The sequence below is a fragment of the Salarias fasciatus genome, chromosome 7 (genome assembly GCF_902148845.1).
Source record: "Salarias fasciatus chromosome 7, fSalaFa1.1, whole genome shotgun sequence".
Taxonomy (NCBI): Eukaryota; Metazoa; Chordata; class Actinopteri; order Blenniiformes; family Blenniidae; genus Salarias; species Salarias fasciatus.
In genome coordinates, this window is record NC_043751.1 from 29,938,277 (window position 1) to 29,964,490 (window position 26,214).

The following is a 26,214-nucleotide window of genomic DNA, read 5'->3' on the forward strand; positions in this document are numbered from 1 at the left end:
ACTGACTCCTTCCAGGAAGAACACACCTCACCAGCAGCTTCTCTCTCCGTGGACCAACAAGCCAACTGCTGAGACATGGACCCCTGCCAGTGCAAGTGCAAAAAGCGTGAGTCTTGTTCTCTCTGCGTGGCTTTGGTTTGTTCACATTTTAACTTTTGAAACTGACCGTGTGTCTCCTGTTTTTCAGCTGAATGCCACAAATGTGACTCAAGCTGCTGTTGCTGCGATTGTTGCTGCAGCAAATGCAAGAAGAGTAAGTGGAACCCAGGCCTCTGATCCTCTGTTTAAAACCCTTTGAATGTTAAACGAATGTGAACTTTGAGGATTGATTTTTAGGCCTGTATGCATGACACTCAACAGGTGGATGCTCTTGACTTAATTGCAGTGGTTTTGTGTAATCTGAAACATGAAGATGTTTTGAGCCTGACCGGCAGTTTGGCCCAAATCTGTCATGTCTTTAATCAAAACGGTCTCGTCTGCATCTCACATCTCACAATCTGTGTCTTTCCAGGCTGCTGCCCATGCTGCCCACCCGGGTGCAGCAAATGTGCCTCTGACTGCGTGTGCAAAGAGAAGACATGCAATTCCAGCTGCTGCTGATGACCGTCCTGCAGCACCAGCACATCCCTGCCGCCATGGTGGAGCACTTTGAATCAACATGACCATGATGGAGCACTTTATATGAATATGGCCTGATACATTTACATTTGTATGGATTATCTATTTTGTATTTGGAGTGTAAATAAACATATTTGATAACTTCATTTGGTTTTGAGTGTCTTCAAGCCCTAAAGGTGACCTCATTCAATCTAAAGGGTTTCTCATTTACACTGCCACTTAACAGATGTGGAAGAATTATAGAAAGTATGAATCCTTCAACCCCGAGTCCCCAAGCTGATAAACTACCCTGAATTTTTGAAGTGCTGGATAATTCATTGTAATTGAATTTCAAATGTGTTCATAAAATATGTTCATAATACAGTTTCAGAAGGGGTAGACACTCCTACCCACTACGCCACTTACAGTCTTGCTTATTTCCGTAAAATAAATTATGATACTTCATAATATTGTGATCAAAACATAAAGAATCACAGGATGCATCAGAGTTCACTGGAAAGGAGGGGGAATTCAATCAGCATACCCCATTTTGAGCATTGTTGTATTCATTGTTTGAATTTATATTTCTATATCCAAAATAAAAATTAATTAGTTCATTTTTTATATTGCTGTTTCCTTTTCAGGGTCACAGGAGCCGATCCCAGCTACTGCAGGCGAGGGCGGGCTACACCCTGGACAGGTCGCCAGTCTGTCGCAGGGCTAACACATAGACAAACAACCTTTTACGCTCACATTCACACCTATGCATGTTTTTGGACCTTGGGAGGAAGCCGGAGTACCAGGAGGGAACCCAGACACACACGGGGAGAACATGCAAACTCCACACAGAAAGACCTTGAGCCCTGGCCGGTATTTGAACCCAGGACCTTCTTGCTGTGAGGCAGGAGCACGAACCACTGCGTCACCGTACGGTCCCCAAAATAAAAATTAAATCCCCAAAATACACGCAGTACTTTGATGAAATTTCTGCAATAAATTTAATTTAATTTTGGACAGTGCAGGGCCACTCACCGTCCAGTGTTACTATTACTACTGTTATCACTTATCTCATTCATCCATTATCTGTATTATTATGGCTTGCCTACGCATATATGAAAATAGGTGTGTAGACACACAAGATTATACTTATGGAAATGTACTGCTTCGCTTCCTTTTTTTTTCTTTCTTTTTCTCTAATTTATTTTCTGTTTTATTTATTTATTTTTTTTTATTTTAATTTGTTTTGCTAAGGTTAGAGTTGGCTTGGAGGGTTTGATTTGGGTGGGGGGTGGACGTGGGTTTATGTACCCGCTCCATTACTGTTAATGATTCTTTGATTTGTATTTGCAAAAACACTAATAAATAAATTGTTTTAAAAAAAAGCATACACATCAAAAGAAAAGTTAACTTTGGATACTTGAACCCTTTTTGTTGAATTTATGTTGAATTTGTGTTTTAATACTGCCACTGAAGAAATATGTTTTCTCCATTGTCCAGTATTGGTTGTGATACGTTCAATGAGTGATGATTCTCAGCGAAATCTACATAAATTGAGCTTTCTTTGAAGCAGCTTCTCGGCAGTTGTGTTTTTAATTTCATACAGTTTTCCTGAAAATACTAACTGAGTTTGTTCAATATGTCCGTTCGTGAAATATTCTGATTGTTGTCTCATAACTATGATTAACCTTAGTGGGAGTAACTGCTTCAAAATTACCAGCGTTACTAAAGGCATTACTATTTTTAGTATCAACTCATCTAACTAATTACTACTGACATCTATCTATGTCAGTCGAAGTATGTCAGTGAATGGAGAAATGCTATCTGCAGTTTCAATTTAGAAAGAAACAACACTGCTAACTTGTTTCTCCCTTCTGATCTCTGCTCTGTCCTGTCATCCCCAACCTCCCGTCAATGGCAAGTTTCTTCCTTTTAAAGAGGGGTATTTTCTTTCCACAGTTGCTTAGAATTGCTCATGTGGAACTGTTGGGTTTTTATCTGTAAAATTTTATGGAAATGACAGTTTTAATTGGCACTATGTAAATAAAGCTGAATTGACGTGAAAACCGAGAGCAGACGGATCAGTCGAGTGCAGCCGATGTGTGACCAGCGCGGAGGTGCAACTGTAGCTTAGTGAAAAGCTGGTGTCTGTGGCTTGTGCCCATGTACGTGCACAGAAGAGGGGAACTCCTTCCTCGCTCTTTTAGCAGCGCTCGAGTAAAATGTAAGTTTCTTTTGCCTGGTGGGGTCTGTGCTGGAGTTGTGGCAGTGCTGGAAGCCGGTCTTTTCTTACTTTCTGGTCGCTCCATCTTTAGTACTGCTCAGTTGTTGCTGCTAAGCATCTGGCGGAGTAATGGCGGACAAATCGAAACTTAGCATTACCAGGCCAGCAGGAGCGTGCATTACGTCAAGCTCAGAGCGAATCGTACCCGAATCACTCATATTGCTGTGCCTTCAGTGCCCTGCACAGGAAAGTAGGAGCGACTGCGATCTTGCAAAAATATCTCTTGCTGCCCATCAGGCAAAGGTGAAAAAGTGTGTGGGTGTGAATAATTGATAATTTAATATTTAAAACTGCACTGTGCCCCTTTGTTGTCTCATAACTATGATTAACCTTAGTGGGAGTAACTGCTTCAAAATTACCAGCGTTACTAAAGGCATTACTATTTTTAGTATCAACTCATCTAACTAATTACTACTGACATCTATCTATGTCAGTCGAAGTATGTCAGTGAATGGAGAAATGCTATCTGCAGTTTCAATTTAGAAAGAAACAACACTGCTAACTTGTTTCTCCCTTCTGATCTCTGCTCTCTCCTGTCATCCCCAACCTCCCGTCAATGGCAAGTTTCTTCCTTTTAAAGAGGGGTATTTTCTTTCCACAGTTGCTTAGAATTGCTCATGTGGAACTGTTAGGTTTTTATCTGTAAAATTATATGGAAATGACAGTTTCACTTTGCACTATGTAAATAAAGCTGAATTGAATTCAATACAGAGTTGTGTTATGCATATTACAATGCAATAATAATTTAAAGTGCATAATGTGAAATGTTGATTGTATTTTAAAAATGCTAAATAATTAAATTAAATGAAATATTATGCATTTCACTGTCTTTTGTTAAAAAAATATTTTAAAACCGATACATTGTACCTTGTTGCCAACTCCTCAGTTCAGAAAGTTCTAAATTACATCCTCAGGTAATTTGCATAGCTGCTCATTTGCATAGTTTGATCTAATGAGATGATGACATATAAAATCGATACATTGTTGCAACTCCTCAGTTTGGAAAGTTGTAAATGATGTCATCATACAATATTGCTGCAAAGTGCATCACATGACATGACAGAGACACAGCCATAGACCCTGATCATTCGAAGACAACCTTTAAATGGAAGTACAGATATCTACTGACATACATCTATTGTGTTTTTTATTCTGTGACTAATATAGAAGTTTTGTCTCATATTATCACACAGCAACATTTGGATAATTTAAATTCATGTAATGTTTCCTGTTTGTAAACTGAATTTACAATTGCACATTTCCTTTAGTTTTACTGCAAAACAAGCAAGCAAAAAAAAAAAGTGATCCAGTTATAATAATTTTTGAGAGGTGTAAAAAATGGGGACAGGTTCATTCATTCATTCATTTTCCTTGCCACTTGTCCTTTGCAGGGTTGCAGGGGCGCTTGAGTCAATCCCAGCTTCATTTGGGCGAGGTCAGGGTGCATCCTGGACAGTTTGCCACTCTGTGGCAGGGCCAACTCATATATGTATCTGTATATCTGTATATGTGTCTATTGTCCTATTTTCAGACTTTTAGCTGCTGTTTTTGTATTGTTCAGTGTTGATTTCACATGCATGTTTTGTTCCTAATGTGTATTTTTGTATGTTTGTAAAAGTGGATCTGGGTCCCTGCAGTCCCTGCAGAGATGTATAGCGGGTGGGCCACAGCTTCCTGAATCTCTAAATGGTTTGGATCAATTGGTGACCCAATCATGGGAGAGACTCCTGAATTTTGGACAAGAAGGACCATTATCGTCACACTCCAAGAGGAGGGCAGGCCATAAAGGTTTATTGCAAACAAAGCTGTTTTCAGATAGCTGCTTCATGAATTGGACCATGTTCTCCAGGTTCTCCACCTCCATTGTTGAATCAGCTGCCCGGAGCTGAGGTCGTAAGGTCGTGCAGAGATGCGGTCGTTGTATCAGTCCATTGTGGTGAAGAAGGAGCTGGGGCTGGGCACTCCCTTAGAGATAGGGTGAGGAGCTCCCCAGGGAGGTGTCCAGTAGGCACCTCTTAAGGATGCCTCCTGGACACCCCCCTGGGGAGTTGTTCCGGGCATGTCCCACCGGGAGGAGACCCCGGGGAAGACCTGGGACACGCCGGCGAGACTATGTCTCTCAGCTGGCCTGGGAACACCAGGCTGAACTCTGCTTTGAAACAAGTTGAGTTTATCTTAACAGGCCTACAGTTTCATCTTTGCACCCTTCGTCTGGAGGAGAGCCTTACGGCCCGAACGCACTGGACGCGCCTCCCATGTTAACCTATCTGACTGGCCGCACACAACGCGCAGGGGAGCGCCGCGCTCTGCAGCGCGCCCGCTCCGCTTCGTTCTATTTTTCACGCGAGCTGCGAGCGGTGAGAGCGCCAATTGTCAAGCTGGATCAAGCAGATCGGACCAGACAGGAAATTGGAAACAGAAAAGGCAAGAGAATCCGGTCAATTTTCAAAATAAAATAAATTAAATGACGATTAGTTACGGTGTTGCTCGTCCGTCTGTCACTCGGGTCTAATCACAAGAGAGACGGACACACTCACAAACAGACATTCGCATGTACGCACCCAATCTAACACGCACACACACACACACACACACACACACACACACACACACACACACACACACAAACACAGACACAGCGACAGAGACTCGCGTGATGCAGAAAAAAAGAGGACAGGAGGAGAAAAAGTCTCTCCACAGGTCACCAAAACACACACATCCATACTGGCAGAGCGAGACAGAGGGAACAAACGTGAAAACCGAGAGCAGACGGATCAGCCGAGAGCAGCTGATGTGTCACCAGGCGGAGAGCGCAGGCAGCAGATACGCCCCCAGTGCGAACAGCCAAGAGCCGGCGCCTCCGCTACGCTTCCGCGTCCAGTGCGTTCCTGGCGTGAAAGGAGCACAGCGCAGTTTGCTCGTTTTACGCGAAACACCGACCCCTGCAGGCCTTAGGCGCAACTGTAGCTTAGTGAAAAGCTGGTGTCTGTGGCTTGTGTCCATGTACGTGCACAGAAGAGGGGAACTCCTTCCCCGCTCTTTAAGCAGCGCTCGAGTAAAATGTAAGTTTCTTTTGCCTGGTGGGGTCTGTGCTGGAGTTGTGGCAGTGCTGGAAGCCGGTCTTTTCTTACTTTCTGGAAGCTCCATCCTCAGTACTGCTCAGTTGTTGCTGCTAAGCATCTGGCGGAGTAATGGCGGACAAATCGAAACTTAGCATTAACAGGCCAGCAGGAGCGTGCATTACGTCAAGCTCAGAGCGAATCGTACCCGAATCACTGATATTGCTGTGCCTTCAGTGCCCTGCACAGGAAAGTAGGAGCAACTGCGATCTTGCAAAAATATCTCTTGCTGCCCATCAGGCAAAGGTGAAAAAGTGTGTGGGTGTGAATAATTGATAATGTAATATTTAAAACTGCACTGTGCCCCTTTAAGTCGTCAACCTCACAGCATCAGGCCCAGAGAAGCTTAGGTTGCATTCATTCTGGATTGAATGAGGTCACCTTTAGGGCTTGAAGACACTCAAAACCAAATGAAGTACTTAAATATGTTTATTTACACTCCAAATACAAAATAGATAATCCATACAAATGTAAATGTATCAGGCCATATTCATATAAAGTGCTCCATCATGGTCATGTTGATTCAAAGTGCTCCACCATGGCGGCAGGGATGTGCTGGTGCTGCAGGACGGTCATCAGCAGCAGCTGGAATTGCATGTCTTCTCTTTGCACACGCAGTCAGAGGCACATTTGCTGCACCCGGGTGGGCAGCATGGGCAGCAGCCTGGAAAGACACAGATTGTGAGATGTGAGATGCAGACGAGACCGTTTTGATTAAAGACATGTCAGATTTGGGCCAAACTGCTGGTCAGGCTCAAAACATCCTCATGTTTCAGATTACACAAAACCACTGCAATTAAGTCAAGTGCATCCACCTGTTGAGTGTCATGCATACAGGCCTAAAATCAATCCTCAAAGTTCACATTCGTCTCAAGATTTAACATTCAAAGGGTTTTAAACAGAGGATCAGAGGCCTGGGTTCCACTTACTCTTCTTGCATTTGCTGCAGCAACAATCGCAGCAACAGCAGCTTGAGTCACATTTGTGGCATTCAGCTGAAAAACAGGAGACACACGGTCAGTTTCAAAAGTTAAAATGTGAACAAACGAAAGCAACGCAGAGAGAACAAGACTCACGCTTTTTGCACTTGCACTGGCAGGGGTCCATGTCTCAGCAGTTGGCCTGTTGGTCCACGGAGAGAGAAGCTGCTGGTGAGGTGTGTTCTTCCTGGAAGGAGTCAGTGAGTTGTGACTGCAGGCTGGAGAGGCGGCCCTTTTATACTGTCCAGGCAACAACAGTACCGTGTGCAAAATGCGTCTGTCACGCTGAACGCGGGCAAACATTACAAACATTACAAGCATTACAAGGCAATTTGTTGACACAGTGTGGTTTATCCTACCAATAGCAAGGACACACACATTCCCAGGCCGGAGCAGGATTTATTACATAAGACCAAATTTTATTACCGTGCAGAGAAAAATCAAACTCTGAATAAAATGTTTTTATATTATATATTGATTTTTGTTTTTAATATTGCACTTTGCAATGTTTTTTGTAATATGATAAGTGCAGTAATGTCATTCACAAGTGTTTTGGAGTCAATATGTCAAATCATCTGAAAGTAATTGAATTAAAATATTGTATTTTCCATAAAAATGTAAATAGAAATCATGATGAGGATTAAAAGCCATTACAAAGAGGTGTGTCTGAACCACCCTGTGTAGTAATGTGACATACACAAATGATTTGGAGTCCATAAGTCAAATAACTTGGGAGCTATTGAGCTAAAATACTGTATTTTTCACAAAAAACCATGACTGTAAATTAAGAGGAACTTGCACTCGTCTTCAGATCTCCGCCCAGCACGCTGCACTTTTTGCATGAGTCACATCCCATTAAAAAAAAAAACGTGGTAAAACACACTGCCACTGCAGTGGGTGCAAAGGGGACAGTGCTGCGTTCATGGCTCACTCCCGTCGTTAAATAGCCTTTACTTAAACTACAACTACTTTACGAAATTGTGGCAAAATATGCCGTGCAGAATAGGAGGGATTGACCAAATAAAGTATAATGACATTTTAACTCACTGTCCACGATTTCAAGGAGGCATTAAAAGTTGAATTTTTTTTTGATTTTGGAAATTTTTGTAGTTGATGATTTTGTTCCAGTAGCTTCATCTCATTTTCTTTATTTCAACACTAAACTACTATTATGTCTGTTATACCAATATAACTATAGCTGGTGTTGATAAGTAGTGTATTTGGGAATTTGGGAGCTTTAGCCTATGTTATATTTAGAATCTTGTCGCGTCTCTTGTGCGCCCGACCTGCTCTTGAAAGCGTTTTTTTCCTGCAGCGCGTGGTGCGTTCATGACGGGTGCAAAGAGCGAAGCAGCCGAAGCAGCCGAGCACAGAGCAGCACGCCTCCGACGTGTGTGTGTGTGTGCCGTGTGCACAAACCCAAAAACTCCAGGAAGCAAAACAAAAAAGAGAAGAATGACTGTTTTGATTTCTTGACCCCAATGACAGAAATACATTTCCAAAATATAAGAAAACAGATAGATAGGATTTATTAAGCTGTAATTAGAAATCACTATCTCTGTGGTTTGATGAGAATAAAACACTTAACGTCCCTGATCAAACAGTGAGTCATGAGAAGCATTTCTGACATTAACTTTCACAAACAGCCACTCAAAGAAGCTCATTTCCAGTATTTATTAAGGCTCATTCAGTAAAAACACACAGAGATCAGTTAATCTGATTCACTTATCCATTAAAATAACTTTGAAAACTGTAATTCTGGAAGTCTGTCAATATTAATAATTTCTAACTTCAGCAAAAAATAAACTAGTTGCTTTCATCGGTATACTGTGAACAGATTAATCAGAAACAGTGGGAGAAATTAATTTATTTTGTGTGAATTTTATTTTTCTTAAATTTTCATCAAAATATGTCAGCTCATCTTTGCATGTTTCTTGTTGGGCCCTGTGCAAATTTTTTTAGCACAGGATTGTAAAAAGCAAATAACACACTGTATTGTCACACGTGCCATTGAGCATTTCCTCTTTTCAGTAACTTTATGTTCAGATCAAACTGTTCTCTTCCATGTGTCCTAATGATTCCTTCTGTCCTGTGAATACTTCATTATCAATCAGTCTTTATTTATATCCCGCTTTTCATATTACAAAGGTAGGGTAAGGCGCTTTATTGGTCATTATACAGTGAATGTACAACGAAATTTGTCCTCTGCATTTAAGCCATCCATCGATGCCCTGAAGCATTCCGTAAGAGCAGTGGGCAGCTGTGGGGAGCGCCCGGGGACCCATCTCCAGATGGAGAGCCAGGTTAGTGGTCAGATCACTGACTGGAGGAATGGCCTATAGTGCATGTTATCAGTCAAAAAACAATGCAAAGTACGTTACAATACAAAAAAAAACAAAAATATAATAAAATAAACATTTCATTCAGTTGTTGATTTTTTTCCACACGGCGAAAAATTTAGTCTGATGTAATAAATCCTGCCCCGGCCTGGGAACGTGTCTGTCCTCACTATTGGTAGGATAAACCACGCTGTGTAAACAAATTGCTTTGTAATGTTTGTAATGCTTGTAATGTTTGCCCGTATTCAGCGTGACAGACGCATTTTGCACACGGCACTGTTGTTGCCTGGACAGTATAAAAGGGCCGCCTCTCCAGCCTGCAGTCACAACTCACTGACTCCTTCCAGGAAGAACACACCTCACCAGCAGCTCCTCTCTCCGTGGACCAACAAGCCAACTGCTGAGACATGGACCCCTGCCAGTGCAAGTGCAAAAAGCGTGAGTCTTGTTCTCTCTGCGTGGCTTTGGTTTGTTCACATTTTAACTTTTGAAACTGACCGTGTGTCTCCTGTTTTTCAGCTGAATGCCACAAATGTGAATCAAGCTGCTGTTGCTGCGATTGTTGCTGCAGCAAATGCAAGAAGAGTAAGTGGAACCCAGGCCTCTGATCCTCTGTTCAAAACCCTTTGAATGTTAAACGAATGTACACTTTGAGGATTGATTTTTAGGCCTGTATGCATGACACTCAACAGGTGGATGCTCTTGACTTAATTGCAGTGGTTTTGTGTAATCTGAAACATGAGGATGTTTTGAGCCTGACCGGCAGTTTGGCCCAAATCTGTCATGTCTTTAATCAAAACGGTCTCGTCTGCATCTCACATCTCACAATCTGTGTCTTTCCAGGCTGCTGCCCATGCTGCCCACCCGGGTGCAGCAAATGTGCCTCTGACTGCGTGTGCAAAGAGAAGACATGCAATTCCAGCTGCTGCTGATGACCGTCCTGCAGCACCAGCACATCCCTGCCGCCATGGTGGAGCACTTTGAATCAACATGACCATGATGGAGCACTTTATATGAATATGGCCTGATATTACATTTGTATGGATTATCTATTTTGTATTTGGAGTGTAAATAAACATATTTGATAACTTCATTTGGTTTTGAGTGTCTTCAAGCCCTAAAGGTGACCTCATTCAATCCAGAATGAATGCAACCTAAGCTTCTCTGGGCCCGATGCTGTGAGGTTGACGACTTAAAGGGGCACAGTGCAGTTTTAAATATTAAATTATCAATTATTCACACCCACACACTTTTTCACCTTTGCCTGATGGGCAGCAAGAGATATTTTTGCAAGATCGCAGTCGCTCCTACTTTCCTGTGCAGGGCACTGAAGGCACAGCAATATGAGTGATTCGGGTACGATTCGCTCTGAGCTTGACGTAATGCACGCTCCTGCTGGCCTGGTAATGCTAAGTTTCGATTTGTCCGCCATTACTCCGCCAGATGCTTAGCAGCAACAACTGAGCAGTACTAAAGATGGAGCGACCAGAAAGTAAGAAAAGACCGGCTTCCAGCACTGCCACAACTCCAGCACAGACCCCACCAGGCAAAAGAAACTTACATTTTACTCGAGCGCTGCTAAAAGAGCGAGGAAGGAGTTCCCCTCTTCTGTGCACGTACATGGGCACAAGCCACAGACACCAGCTTTTCACTAAGCTACAGTTGCACCTCCGCGCTGGTCACACATCGGCTGCACTCGACTGATCCGTCTGCTCTCGGTTTTCACGTCAATTCAGCTTTATTTACATAGTGCCAATTAAAACTGTCATTTCCATAAAATTTTACAGATAAAAACCCAACAGTTCCACATGAGCAATTCTAAGCAACTGTGGAAAGAAAATACCCCTCTTTAAAAGGAAGAAACTTGCCATTGACGGGAGGTTGGGGATGACAGGACAGAGCAGAGATCAGAAGGGAGAAACAAGTTAGCAGTGTTGTTTCTTTCTAAATTGAAACTGCAGATAGCATTTCTCCATTCACTGACATACTTCGACTGACATAGATAGATGTCAGTAGTAATTAGTTAGATGAGTTGATACTAAAAATAGTAATGCCTTTAGTAACGCTGGTAATTTTGAAGCAGTTACTCCCACTAAGGTTAATCATAGTTATGAGACAACAATCAGAATATTTCACGAACGGACATATTGAACAAACTCAGTTAGTATTTTCAGGAAAACTGTATGAAATTAAAAACACAACTGCCGAGAAGCTGCTTCAAAGAAAGCTCAATTTATGTAGATTTCGCTGAGAATCACCACTCATTGAACTTATCACAACCAATACTGGACAATGGAGAAAACATATTTCTTCAGTGGCAGTATTAAAACACAAATTCAACATAAATTCAACAAAAAGGGTTCAAGTATCCAAAGTTAACTTTTCTTTTGATGTGTATGCTTTTTTTTTTAAACAATTTATTTATTAGTGTTTTTGCAAATACAAATCAAAGAATCATTAACAGTGATGGAGCGAGTACATAAACCCACGTCCACCCCCCACCCAAATCAAACCCTCTAAGCCAACTCTAACCTTAGCAAAACAAATTAAAATAAGATAAGACGGATAAAATAAGTATAATCTTGTGTGTCTACACACCTATTTTCATATATGCGTAGGCAAGCCATAATAATACAGATAATGGATGAATGAGATAAGTGATAACAGTAATAATGTTAACACCGGACGGTGAGTGGCCCGACAGAGCCTCAAAGCCTAGCAAGGGTCAACAGTTGGCTGTAGAGGAGCAAACCCAGGACTATCGGCTCGCCACATCCAGCACCCACCGCCACACCAGCAGCAGTGTTCAGCCAGTTCCCTGTGAGAGGTTATGAAGGTACCCTTTAAAGTCACCCCAACATTTTTCAAAAAGATGAGGGTTTTTTCTTCATATTAAACATAATTTGTTCAGAGGCCATGTATGATGCGATTTCTTTCAGCCACATAGAAGCAGTGGGTGGGTTTTCACTTTTCCATAATATTGCAATGCATTTATTTCCAGCAGTTGGGGATAGCCTAAGAAAACGTTTTTTCCTCATCCCATCGAGAGCGGATAGATCCCCGAGCAAAATCAACCTTGGCGAGTGAGGGATCTCTATCCCTGTGATATCTTTAAGTGTATTAAGAATGTGGTCTCAGAATTGTTTCAGCTTTACACAGTCCCAAAACATATGAATTAGACTCCCTACTGCAACTTTACACCGAGGACAAAGCTCAGAAATTGTGCTATACATTTTGTGTAGTCTCTCAGGTGTAAGATAAACTCTATGAATGAGATTGAGCTGAAGAAGCCTGTGACGGCTATTAAAGGAAAAGTTTTGAGCTGTACTGCAGCGTGTTTCCCATTCAGAGTTTGTAAAGCTGAAACAAAGGTCCTGTTCCCATTTTGCTCTGCATTTCAGGGTTTTATTGGCTAACAGATCTAGTATCCTGCTGTACATCAGAGACACCATGCCCTTCGGGTGTCGGATGTCTTTTAGGATATTGCCAGATACAGGAGGTTCTGGAGATGTTACGCGTCCACCTTGTTGGGAGCAGATAAAATGTCTGACCTGCAGAGACTTGAAGAAGTGTGCTGTTGGAAGACTGAAGGTGTCTCTTAACTGTTCGAAGGATTTCAGTGTGTCATTTTCACAGAGGTCCCCAAATGTTTGAATCCCCATGTTATACCACCTCCTTGTCAGACCGTCTCTTAGTGCAGATGGCAGCGCTGGGTTATTGTGGAAAGGCGTGTTATTATGTAGATATGTCACACTACCAGTGCAGAGCTGTATAGTTGACCATAGTTTACACATATGATTAATGACTGGATTATCTGTGCCGTCTTTCAAAGTATGATGCTGGAGGATGGGGCATCTCTGTCTGCCAGAACCAGAGGGCTCTCAGTTGAGCAGCCCAGTAGAAGAAGTCAAAGTTGGGGAGTTTTAACCCACCATGACGAGAGGCACTGTACAGTGTTTTGATTTTAATTCTGGGCACTTTACCCCTCCATATGAACCTGGATATCACACCTTCTAATTTCTTAAAAAAATTTGTTGGAACTGAAATGGGGAGTGTTTGAAATAGGTAGGGGAATCGCAGCAGCACATTCGTTTTTATACAGTTGACACGTCCTATCAGAGAAATAGGTAGATGCCTCCATCTGTCCAAGTCCTTCTCCACTTTCCCCAGCAGTGTAATGTAGTTAAGTGAGAATGTCTTTTCTAACTGGTTGGGAATCTCCAAACCCAAATTCATAACACTTTGCATGTTCCATTGAAAAGGGAAGTTTTCCTGTGAGATTTGTTCAGCTGACATGTTTAAACGCAAGGCAACACTGTTTTGTGTATTTACTTTGTATCCAGATATTTCACTGTGCAATTTGAGCAGATTTATGAGGGCTGGCAAAGTGCTGGTTGGCCTGGTCAAAAACAGAATTATATCGTCTGCATATAAAGAGATAATGTGGTTCACACCCCCAATCACAACTCCAGAGATAAGAGGGTGAGTCCTTATGGCTATAGCCAAGGGCTCCACTGCTAATGCGAAAAGTACGGGTGATAGTGGGCATCCCTGACGTGTGCCTCTTGAGAGGGAGAACGGAGGTGACATTTCTGTGTTTGTCTGTATCATAGCTTTGGGGTCACGGTATAACAGCTTAATCATATCAACCATATCTGGGCCAAAGTTCATTTTACGAAGGACCGCAAACAGAAAGTGCCATTTGAGGCGATCAAAGGCTTTTTCCGCATCAAGTGAAACTGCCAAAACTGGGTCATTTATAGATTTAGAGAAGTGAACTATGTTGAAGAATTGATGTGTATGCTTTTCTACTTGTCTGGTCCGCTCCTCGAATTGTTTCAGCAAACTTCCCGAGTTTGTTCGAAGTCCAGAAGTCAGGAAGCGACGACTTATTTTTTACCCTTAACTCTCCAAAATTAAATTAAATTTATTGCAGAAATTTCATCAAAGTACTGCGTGTATTTTGGGGATTTCATTTTTATTTTGGGGACCGTACGGTGACGCAGTGGTTAGCGCTCCTGCCTCACAGTAAGAAGGTCCTGGGTTCAAATACCGGCCAGGGCTCAGGGTCTTTCTGTGTGGAGTTTGCATGTTCTCCCCGTGTGTGTGTGGGTTCCCTCCGGGTACTCCGGCTTCCTCCCACGGTCCAAAAACATGCATAGGTGTGAATGTGAGTGTAAAAGGTTGTTTGTCTATGTGTTAGCCCTGCGACAGACTGGCGACCTGTCCAGGGTGTAGCCCGCCCTCGCCCGCAGTAGCTGGGATCGGCTCCTGTGACCCTGAAAAGGAAACAGCAATATAAAAAATGAATGAATTAATTTTTATTTTGGATATAGAAATATAAATTAAAACAATGAATACAATAATGCTCAAAATGGGGTATGCTGATTGAATTCTCCCTCCTTTCCAGTGAACTCTGATGCATCCTGTGATTCTTTATGTTTTGATCACAATATTATGAAGTATCATAATTCATTTTACGGAAATAAGCAAGACTGTAAGTGGAGTAGTGGGTAGGAGTGTCTACCCCTTCTGAAACTGTATTATGAACATATTTTATGAACACATTTGAAATTCAATTACAATGAATTATCCAGCACTTCAAAAATTCAGGGTAGTTTATCAGCTTGGGGACTCGGGGTTGAAGGATTCATACTTTCTATAATTCTTCCACATCTGTTAAGTGGCAGTGTAAATGAGAAACCCTTTAGATTGAATGAGGTCACCTTTAGGGCTTGAAGACACTCAAAACCAAATGAAGTAATTAAATATGTTTATTTACACTCCAAATACAAAATAGATAATCCATACAAATGTAAATGTATCAGGCCATATTCATATAAAGTGCTCCATCATGGTCATGTTGATTCAAAGTGCTCCACCATGGCGGCAGGGATGTGCTGGTGCTGCAGGACGGTCATCAGCAGCAGCTGGAATTGCATGTCTTCTCTTTGCACACGCAGTCAGAGGCACATTTGCTGCACCCGGGTGGGCAGCATGGGCAGCAGCCTGGAAAGACACAGATTGTGAGATGTGAGATGCAGACGAGACCGTTTTGATTAAAGACATGTCAGATTTGGGCCAAACTGCTGGTCAGGCTCAAAACATCTTCATGTTTCAGATTACACAAAACCACTGCAATTAAGTCAAGAGCATCCACCTGTTGAGTGTCATGCATACAGGCCTAAAATCAATCCTCAAAGTTCACATTCGTCTCAAGATTTAACATTCAAAGGGTTTTAAACAGAGGATCAGAGGCCTGGGTTCCACTTACTCTTCTTGCATTTGCTGCAGCAACAATCGCAGCAACAGCAGCTTGAGTCACATTTGTGGCATTCAGCTGAAAAACAGGAGACACACGGTCAGTTTCAAAAGTTAAAATGTGAACAAACCAAAGCCACGCAGAGAGAACAAGACTCACGCTTTTTGCACTTGCACTCGCAGGGGTCCATGTCTCAGCAGTTGGCTTGTTGGTCCACGGAGAGAGGAGCTGCTGGTGAGGTGTGTTCTTCCTGGAAGGAGTCAGTGAGTTGTGACTGCAGGCTGGAGAGGCGGCCCTTTTATACTGTCCAGGCAACAACAGTACCGTGTGCAAAATGCGTCTGTCACGCTGAACGCGGGCAAACATTACAAGCATTACAAGCATTACAAGGCAATTTGTTGACACAGTGTGGTTTATCCTACCAATAGCAAGGACACACACATTCCCAGGCCGGAGCAGGATTTATTACATAAGACCAAATTTTATTACCGTGCAGAGAAAAATCAAACTCTGAATAAAATGTTATTTTATTATATATTGATTTTTGTTTTTAATATTGCACTTTGCAATGTTTTTTGGAATATGAAAAGTGCATTATAAATAAAGATTGATTGATTGATAATGAAGTATTCACAGGACAGAATAAATCATTAGGACACATGGAAGAGAACAGTTTGATCTGAACATAAAGTTACTGAAAAGAGGAAACACTAAACACCACGTGTGACTGTCTCACTTGGGTTTTACAATCCTGTACTAAAAAAATTGCACACGGCCCAACAGGAAACATACAAAGAAGAGCTGACATATTTTAATCAAAGTTTAAGAAAAAAGAAAAACAATTCTACAAAACAAATCAATATCTCCCACTGTTTCTGATTAAGCTGTTATCAGTATATTGATGAAAGTAATTTTCTTATTTTTTACTGAAGCTAGAAAATATTAATATTGACAGATTGCCAGAATTACTTAATACTGGACTTGAACTTCTTCAAGTTGCTATTTGTGAATGTTAATGCCAGAAAAACTTTCCTATTTATTTATTTTTTCATATGTTAATCTAGGTTTTGATTTAAATTCTGAACTAAACATGAAAAAGTGTTATCTATCTATCTATCTATCTATCTATCTATCTATCTATCTATCTATCTATCTATCTATCTATCTATCTATCTATCTATCTATCTTTCTGTTGTCTTATATTTTGGAAAATGTATTTCTTTCATTTGGATCATGAAATCAAAACAGTCATTCTTCTCTTTTGTTGTGCTTCCTGGAGTTTTTCGGTTTGTGCACACGGCACACACACACGTCAGAGGCGTGCTCGCTGCTCTTCCTCGTGCTGCTCTGCGCTCTTCTGCTTCGCTCTTTGCACCCGTCATGAACGCACCACGCGCTGTAGGAAAAAACGCTTTCAAGAGCGGGTATGGAAAGCCAAAACAGTCACAATTCGCCACTAATCCAACGCGTCTGATCCTCAGGACACCGTAAAAATCGCCCGTTTTTAATGAAACGCGCGTAAAATGTGCGCGTTTGGACAAATAAAACAGGTATATTTTACACACTTTTGCTGAAGGCTGTAGAACGCCGTAAAAAACGGACTATATCTGGCCGGTACCTCTCGACCTCTCGACCTCCCTCACAAGCTCAGGCTCCTTCCCCCCCAACGAGGTGACATTCCCTGGCCCCAGAGCTAGTCTCTGTGTCTGAGGATCGGGTCGCCGGGCACCCTGCAGTCCACATTGCACCCGGCCCCGTATGTCAGACAGTCACATGGTGCCGTTTAGTGTCTCCTCTTTTCAGGAACTATATGTTCAGATCAAACTGTTCTCTTCCATGTGTCCTAATGATTTATTCTGTCCTTTGAATACAATACTTAAAAAAACAAAAAAAACAAAAAATAAAATAAAAATTAATAAAATAAAAACATTTCATTCAGGTGTTGATTTTTATCCACAAGGTGGAAAATGTAGTCTGATGTAATAAGACCTACCCCGGCCTGGGAATGTGTGTGTCCTCACTATTGGTAGGATAAACCACACTGTGTGAACAAATTGCTTTGTAATGTTTGTAATGCTTGTAATGTTTTCCCGCCTTCAGCGTGACAGAGGCATTTTGCACACGGTACTGTTGTTGCCTGGACAGTATAAAAGGGCCGCCTCTCCAGCCTGCAGTCACAACTCACTGACTCCTTCCAGGAAGAACACACCTCACCAGCAGCTTCTCTCTCCGTGGACCAACAAGCCAACTGCTGAGACATGGACCCCTGCCAGTGCAAGTGCAAAAAGCGTGAGCTTTGTTTTCTCTGCGTGGCTTTGGTTTGTTCACATTTTAACTTTTGAAACTGACCGTGTGTCTCCTGTTTTTCAGCTGAATGCCACAAATGTGACTCAAGCTGCTGTTGCTGCGATTGTTGCTGCAGCAAATGCAAGAAGAGTAAGTGGAACCCAGGCCTCTGATCCTCTGTTCAAAACCCTTTGAATGTTAAATGAATGTACACTTTGAGGATTGATTTTAGGCCTGTATGCATGACACTCAACAGGTGGATGCTCTTGACCTAATTGCACTGGTTTTGTGTAATCTGAAACATGAAGATGTTTTGAGCCTGACCAGCAGTTTGGCCCAAATCTGACATGTCTTTAATCAAAATGGTCTCGTCTGCATCTCACATCTCACAATCTGTGTCTTTCCAGGCTGCTGCCCATGCTGCCCACCCGGGTGCAGCAAATGTGCCTCTGGCTGCGTGTGCAAAGAGAAGACATGCAATTCCAGCTGCTGCTGATGACCGTCCTGCAGCACCAGCACATCCCTGCCGCCATGGTGGAGCACTTTGAATCAATATGACCATGATGGAGCACTTTATATGAATATGGCCTGATACATTTACATTTGTATGGATTATCTATTTTGTATTTGGAGTGTAAATAAACATATTTAATTACTTCATTTGGTTTTGAGTGTCTTCAAGCCCTAAAGGTGACCTCATTCAATCGAAAGGGTTTCTCATTTACACTGCCACTTAACAGATGTGGAAGAATTATAGAAAGTATGAATCCTTAAACCCCGAGTCCCCAAGCTGATAAACTACCCTGAATTTTTGAAGTGCTGGATAATTCATTGTAATTGAATTTCAAATATGTTCATAATACAGTTTCAGAAGGGGTAGACACTCCTACACACTACTCCACTTACAGTCTTGCTTATTTCCGTAAAATAAATTATGATACTTCTTAATATTGTGATCAAAACATAAAGAATCACAGGATGCATCAGAGTTCACTGGAAAGGAGGGGGAATTCAATCAGCATACCCCATTTTGAGCATTATTGTATTCATTGTTTTAATTTACATTTCTATATCCAAAATAAAAATTAATTAATTCATTTTTTATACTGCTGTTTCCTTTTCAGGGTCACGGGAGCCGATCCCAGCTCCTGCAGGCGAGGGCGGGCTACACCCTGGACAGGTTGCCAGTCTGTCGCAGGGCTAACACATAGACAAACAACCTTTTACGCTCACATTCACACCTATGCATGTTTTTGGACCGTGGGAGGAAGCCGGAGTACCCGGAGGGAACCCACACACACACGGGGAGAACATGCAAACTCCACACAGAAAGACCCTGAGCCCTGGCCGGTATTTGAACCCAGGACCTTCTTACTGTGAGGCAGGAGCGCTAACCACTGCGTCACCGTACGGTCCCCAAAATAAAAATGAAATCCCCAAAATACACGCAGTACTTTGATGAAATTTCTGCAATAAATTTAATTTAATTTTGGACAGTGCTGGAGAAAATAAGTCGGTCGCTTCCTGACTTCTGGACTTCGAACAAACTCGGGAAGTTTGCTGAAACAATTCGAGGAGCGGACCAGACAAGTAGAAAAGCATACACATCAATTCTTCAACATAGTTCACTTCGCTAAATCTATAAATGACCCAGTTTTGGCAGTTTCACTTGATGCGGAAAAAGCCTTTGATCGCCTCAAATGGCACTTTCTGTTTGCGGTCCTTCGTAAAATGAACTTTGGCCCAGATATGGTTAATATGATTAAGCTGTTATACCGTGACCCCAAAGCTATGATACCGACAAACACAGAAATGTCACCTCCGTTCTCCCTCTCAAGAGGCACACGTCAGGGATGCCCACTATCACCCGTACTTTTCGCATTAGCAGTGGAGCCCTTGGCTATAGCCATAAGGACTCACCCTCTTATCTCGGGAGTTGTGATTGGGGGTGTGAACCACATTATCTCTTTATATGCAGACGATATAATTCTGTTTTTGACCAGGCCAACCAGCACTTTGCCAGCCCTCATAAATCTGCTCAAATTGCACAGTGAAATATCTGGATACAAAGTAAATACACAAAAAAGTGTTGCCTTGCGTTTAAACATGTCAGCTGAACAAATCTCACAGGAAAACTTCCCTTTTCAATGGAACATAATAATAATAATAATAAATTTTATTTATAATGCACTTTACATTTCGATGAAATCTCAAAGTGCTACAGAAGTACAGAGTTAAAACAACAACAACAAGTAACAGAGTTTAAAATGCAATACAAGAAAAATCTAAATCTCAAAACAATGTCAACAATATCAGTGAAAGACTTCAATAGGCCTTTTTGAATAAGAAGGTCTTAAGGCCTTTTTTAAAGACCTCAACCCTTTGTGGAGCCCTCAGGGTCTCTGGGAGGGCATTCCAGAGCCGTGGGGCAACTGCCTGAAAGGCCCTGTCTCCCATGGTGGAGAGTTTCGTTCTTGGTTGGTGAAGGCAGTCGGTGGAGGAGGAGGAGCGCAGGCTTCGCGTGGTGGTGTGGATGGTGAGTAATTCGCTGAGGTAGGCAGGGGCATTTCCATGGACGCACTGGTGGGTGAGGAGACAGAGTTTATATTGTATTCTGTATTGTATGGGTAACCAGTGGAGTGATTTGAGGACGGGAGTGATGTGATCGTATTTGCGCCTCCTTGTCAGGATCCGGGCAGCACAGTTCTGAATGTACTGGAGTTTTTGGAGGCTTTTGCCCGGGATCCCGACGAGGAGGGCATTGCAGTAGTCCAACCTGGAGGAGACAAAGGCATGGACCAACCTCTCAGCATCTGGTTTGGAGAGGGAGGCACGGAGTTTGGAGATGTTTTTGAGATGGAAGAAAGAGACCTTGCAGAGGTGGCGGACGTGGGCGTCAAATGAGAGATGAGAGTCCAACCTAATTCCTAGGTTGGTAACAGAGGTGGACAGGGGAATGTTGTGATCCAAAATGGGGATGCTATTTAGGGAGAGAGACTGGGTCTGATGTGGAGTGCCTATGATAATGGCTTCAGTTTTATTGCTGTTGAATTGGAGAAAGTTGGTTGCCATCCATGCCTTAATGCAAAGTGTTATGAATTTGGGTTTGGAGATTCCCAACCAGTTAGAAAAGACATTCTCACTTAACTACATTACACTGTTGGGGAAAGTGGAGAAGGACTTGGACAGATGGAGGCATCTACCTATTTCTCTGATAGGACGTGTCAACTGTATAAAAACGAATGTGCTGCTGCGATTCCCCTACCTATTTCAAACACTCCCCATTTCAGTTCCAACAAATTTTTTAAAGAAATTAGAAGGTGTGATATCCAGGTTCATATGGAGGGGTAAAGTGCCCAGAATTAAAATCAAAACTTTGTACAGTGCCTCTCGTCATGGTGGGTTAAAACTCCCCAACTTTGACTTCTTCTACTGGGCTGCTCAACTGAGAGCCCTCTGGTTCTGGCAGACAGAGATGCCCCATCCTCCAGCATGGAGGCAAATAAAGCAATTTTTCGCTGCAGAAGAACCACTGGCTGGCATCCCTCATATTAAACTATATCATACTTTGAAAGACGGCACAGATAATCCAGTCATTCATTAATCATATGTGTAAACTATGGTCAACTATACAGCTCCGCACTGGTAGTGTGACATATCTACATAATAACACGCCTTTCCACAATAACCCAGCGCTGCCATCTGCACTAAGAGACGGTCTGACAAGGAGGTGGTATAACATGGGGATTCAAACATTTGGGGACCTCTGTGAAAATGACACACTGAAATCCTTCGAACAGTTAAGAGACACCTTCAGTCTTCCAACAGCACACTTCTTCAAGTATCTGCAGGTCAGACATTTTATCTGCTCCCAACAAGGTGGACGCGTAACATCTCCAGAACCTCCTGTATCTGGCAATATCCTAAAAGACATCCGACACCCGAAGGGCATGGTGTCTCTGATGTACAGCAGGATACTAGATCTGTTAGCCAATAAAACCCTGAAATGCAGAGCAAAATGGGAACAGGACCTTTGTTTCAGCTTTACAAATTCTGAATGGGAAACACGCTGCAGTACAGCTCAAAACTTTTCCTTTAATAGCCGTCACAGGCTTCTTCAGCTCAATCTCATTCATAGAGTTTATCTTACACCTGAGAGACTACACAAAATGTATAGCACAATTTCTGAGCTTTGTCCTCGGTGTAAAGTTGCAGTAGGGAGTCTAATTCATATGTTTTGGGACTGTGTAAAGCTGAAACAATTCTGAGACCACATTCTTAATACACTTAAAGATATCACAGGGATAGAGATCCCTCACTCGCCAAGGTTGATTTTGCTCGGGGATCTATCCGCTCTAGATGGGATGAGGAAAAAACGTTTTCTTAGGCTATCCCTAACTGCTGGAAATGAATGCACTGCAATATTATGGAAAAGTGAAAACCCACCCACTGCTTCTATGTGGCTGAAAGAAATCGCATCATACATGGCCTCTGAAAAAATTATGTTTAATATGAAGAAAAACCCTTATCTTTTTGAAAAATGTTGGGGTGACTTTAAAGGGTACCTTCATAACCTCTCACAGGGAACTGGCTGAACACTGCTGCTGGTGTGGCGGTGGGTGCTGGATGTGGCGAGCCGATAGTCCTGGGTTTGCTCCTCTGCAGCCAACTGTTGACCCTTGCTAGGCTTTGAGGCTCTGTCGGGCCACTCACCGTCCGGTGTTACTATTACTACTGTTATCACTTATCTCATTCATCCATTGTCTGTATTATTATGGCTTGCCTACGCATATATGAAAATAGGTGTGTAGACACACAAGATTATACTTATGGAAATGTACTGCTTCGCTTCCTTTTTTTTCTTTCTTTTTCTCTAATTTATTTTCTGTTTTATTTATTTTTTATTTTATTTTAATTTGTTTTGCTAAGGTTAGAGTTGGCTTCGAGAGTTTGATTTGGGTGGGGGGTGGACGTGGGTTTATGTACTCGCTCCATCACTGTTAATGATTCTTTGATTTGTATTTGCAAAAACACTAATAAATAAATTGTTTGAAAAAAAAGCATACACATCAAAAGAAAAGTTAACTTTGGATACTTGAACCCTTTTTGTTGAATTTATGTTGAATTTGTGTTTTAATACTGCCACTGAAGAAATATGTTTTCTCCATTGTCCAGTATTGGTTGTGATACGTTCAATGAGTGGTGACTCTCAGCGAAATCTACATAAATTGAGCTTTCTTTGAAGCAGCTTCTCGGCAGTTGTGTTTTTAATTTCATACAGTTTTCCTGAAAATACTAACTGAGTTTGTTCAATATGTCCGTTCGTGAAATATTCTGATTGTTGTCTCATAACTATGATTAACCTTAGTGGGAGTAACTGCTTCAAAATTACCAGCGTTACTAAAGGCATTACTATTTTTAGTATCAACTCATCTAACTAATTACTACTGACATCTATCTATGTCTGTCGAAGTATGTCAGTGAATGGAGAAATGCTATCTGCAGTTTCAATTTAGAAAGAAACAACACTGCTAACTTGTTTCTCCCTTCTGATCTCTGCTCTGTCCTGTCATCCCCAACCTCCCGTCAATGGCAATTTTCTTCCTTTTAAAGAGGGGTATTTTCTTTCCACAGTTGCTTAGAATTGCTCATGTGGAACTGTTAGGTTTTTATCTGTAAAATTTTATGGAAATGACAGTTTTAATTGGCACTATGTAAATAAAGCTGAATTGACGTGAAAACCGAGAGCAGACGGATCAGTCGAGTGCAGCCGATGTGTGACCAGCGCGGAGGTGCAACTGTAGCTTAGTGAAAAGCTGGTGTCTGTGGCTTGTGCCCATGTACGTGCACAGAAGAGGGGAACTCCTTCCTCGCTCTTTTAGCAGCGCTCGAGTAAAATGTAAGTTTCTTTTGCCTGGTGGGGTCTGTGCTGGAGTTGTGGCAGTGCTGGAAGCCGGTCTTTTCTTACTTTCTGGAAGCTCCATCCTCAGTACTGTTCAGTTGTTGCTGCTAAGCATCTGGCGGAGTAATGGCGGCCAAAACGAAACGTAAGGATTACCAGGCCAGCAGGAGCGTGCATTACGTCAAGCTCAGAGCGATTCGTACCCGAATCACTCATATTGCTGTGCCTTCAGTGCCCTGCACAGGAAAGTAGGAGCGACTGCGATCTTGCAAAAATATCTCTTGCTGCCCATCAGGCAAAGGTGAAAAAGTCTGTGGGTGTGAATAATTGATAATTTAATATTTAAAACTGCGCTGTGCCCCTTTAAGTCGTCAACCTCAGGCCCAGAGAAGCTTAGGTTGCATTCATTCTGGATTGAATGAGGTCACCTTTAGGGCTTGAAGACACTCAAAACCAAATGAAGTTATCAAATATGTTTATTTACACTCCAAATACAAAATAGATAATCCATACAAATGTAAATGTATCAGGCCATATTCATATAAAGTGCTCTATCATGGTCATGTTGATTCAAAGTGCTCCACCATGGCGGCAGGGATGTGCTGGTGCTGCAGGACGGTCATCAGCAGCAGCTGGAATTGCATGTCTTCTCTTTGCACACACAGTCAGAGGCACATTTGCTGCACCCGGGTGGGCAGCATGGGCAGCAGCCTGGAAAGACACAGATTGTGAGATGTGAGATGCAGACGAGACCATTTTGATTAAAGACATGTCAGATTTGGGCCAAACTGCCGGTCAGGCTCAAAACATCTTCATGTTTCAGATTACACAAAACCAGTGCAATTAGGTCAAGAGCATCCACCTGTTGAGTGTCATGCATACAGGCCTAAAAATCAATCCTCAAATTTCACATTCTTCTCAAGATTTAACATTGAATGGGTTTTAAACAGAGGATCAGAGGCCTGGGTTCCACTTACTCTTCTTGCATTTGCTGCAGCAACAATCGCAGCAACAGCAGCATGAGTCACATTTGTGGCATTCAGCTGAAAAACAGGAGACACACGGTCAGTTTCAAAAGTTAAAATGTGAACAAACCAAAGCCACGCAGAGAGAACAAGACTCACGCTTTTTGCACTTGCACTGGCAGGGGTCCATGTCTCAGCAGTTGGCTTGTTGGTCCACGGAGAGAGAAGCTGCTGGTGAGGTGTGTTCTTCCTGGAAGGAGTCAGTGAGTTGTGACTGTAGGCTGGAGAGGCGGCCCTTTTATACTGTCCAGGCAACAACAGTACCGTGTGCAAAATGCGTCTGTCACACTGAATACGGGAAAACATTACAAAGCAATTTGTTTACACAGTGTGGTTTATCCTACCAATAGTGAGGACAGACACGTTCCCAGGCCGGGGCAGGATTTATTACATCAGACTAAATTTTCCACTGTGTGGATAAAAATCTCAACTGAATAAAATGTTTGGTAACACTTTACTTGAATCATCCCTGTATACCGCATTGAAAGTACATTATAGCACTGTATAACTATAGTTATAAGCACTCATAAATGATCACAATGCTTTATAACCCACTATACAGCATAGGGTTAGGGTTAGGTCCTAATGTTATAAAGCATTGTGATCATTTATGAGTGTTTAGAACTTCTTATAATGTGTTATACTGGGTGCTTCAAGTAAATTGTGACCAAATGTTTTTATTTTCTGAAATATTGGTTTTTGCTTTTAATATTGTAACACACTTTGCATTGATTTTGTAATATGAAAAGCGTGTTACGAATATAGATTGACTGATTGATAATGAAGTATTCACAGGACAGAATGAATCATTAGGACACATGGAAGAGAACAGTTTAATCTGAACATATAGCTAGTGAAAAGAGGAAACACTGAACAGCACGTGTGACTGTCTCACTTGACAATACAGTATCTTAATAGCTTCTTACAATCCTGTATTAATAAAAGTTGCACACGGCTGAACAGGAAATGTGCAAAGATACGTTCATGACACATTTTTTATGAAAGTTTAAGAAAAAAAAGAATTGTATAAAATAAATCAGTCTCTTCCACTGTTTCTTATTTATCTGTTAGCAGTATATTGATGAAAGCAACTAGTTTATTTTTCACTGGAGTTAGTAGAAATTATTAATATTGACAGATTTCTAGAATGACAGTTTTCAACGTTATTTTAATGGTTAAGTGAATTAGATAATCTCATCTCTCTCTCTCTCTCTCATCTGAACTAAACATGAAAAAAGTGTTCATCATCATCACAAACTGTCGTTTGTTCAGCGACTTTTCCTGATGATCCAGTGGAACATGTAAAGTGGTCCCTTATTTTTTTCCACATGAATGTGTTCATTCTGAATCAGACACAAACTTCACTGATTTTGTTGCTACTGTAGCAGGTTGAAAACTTCTCATAACTCACTGTTTGATAAAG

General features: G+C 41.9%; 5 long non-coding RNA genes across 5 annotated transcripts; 3 read left to right on the forward strand and 2 right to left on the reverse strand.

Moving 5' to 3' along the window:
* LOC115391960 (uncharacterized) lies at positions 1–764 on the forward strand. The gene is made up of 3 exons (XR_003931798.1): positions 1–106; positions 188–253; positions 512–764. It is a non-coding gene; the product is annotated as an uncharacterized LOC115391960 (long non-coding RNA).
* A 5,650-nt stretch (positions 765–6,414) lies between these two features.
* LOC115391962 (uncharacterized) lies at positions 6,415–7,176 on the reverse strand. The gene is made up of 3 exons (XR_003931800.1): positions 7,074–7,176; positions 6,927–6,992; positions 6,415–6,661 (listed from the first exon to the last, which is right to left on the reverse strand). It is a non-coding gene; the product is annotated as an uncharacterized LOC115391962 (long non-coding RNA).
* A 2,447-nt stretch (positions 7,177–9,623) lies between these two features.
* LOC115391964 (uncharacterized) lies at positions 9,624–10,402 on the forward strand. Its single transcript, XR_003931802.1, has 3 exons — positions 9,624–9,754; positions 9,836–9,901; positions 10,160–10,402. It is a non-coding gene; the product is annotated as an uncharacterized LOC115391964 (long non-coding RNA).
* Positions 10,403–15,072: 4,670 nt separating this feature from the next.
* Positions 15,073–24,984, reverse strand: LOC115391963 (uncharacterized). Its single transcript, XR_003931801.1, has 3 exons — positions 24,891–24,984; positions 15,591–15,656; positions 15,073–15,325 (listed from the first exon to the last, which is right to left on the reverse strand). It is a non-coding gene; the product is annotated as an uncharacterized LOC115391963 (long non-coding RNA).
* On the forward strand, positions 17,762–18,517 carry LOC115391961 (uncharacterized). Its single transcript, XR_003931799.1, has 3 exons — positions 17,762–17,867; positions 17,949–18,014; positions 18,272–18,517. It is a non-coding gene; the product is annotated as an uncharacterized LOC115391961 (long non-coding RNA).
* Positions 24,985–26,214: the final 1,230 nt, after the last annotated feature.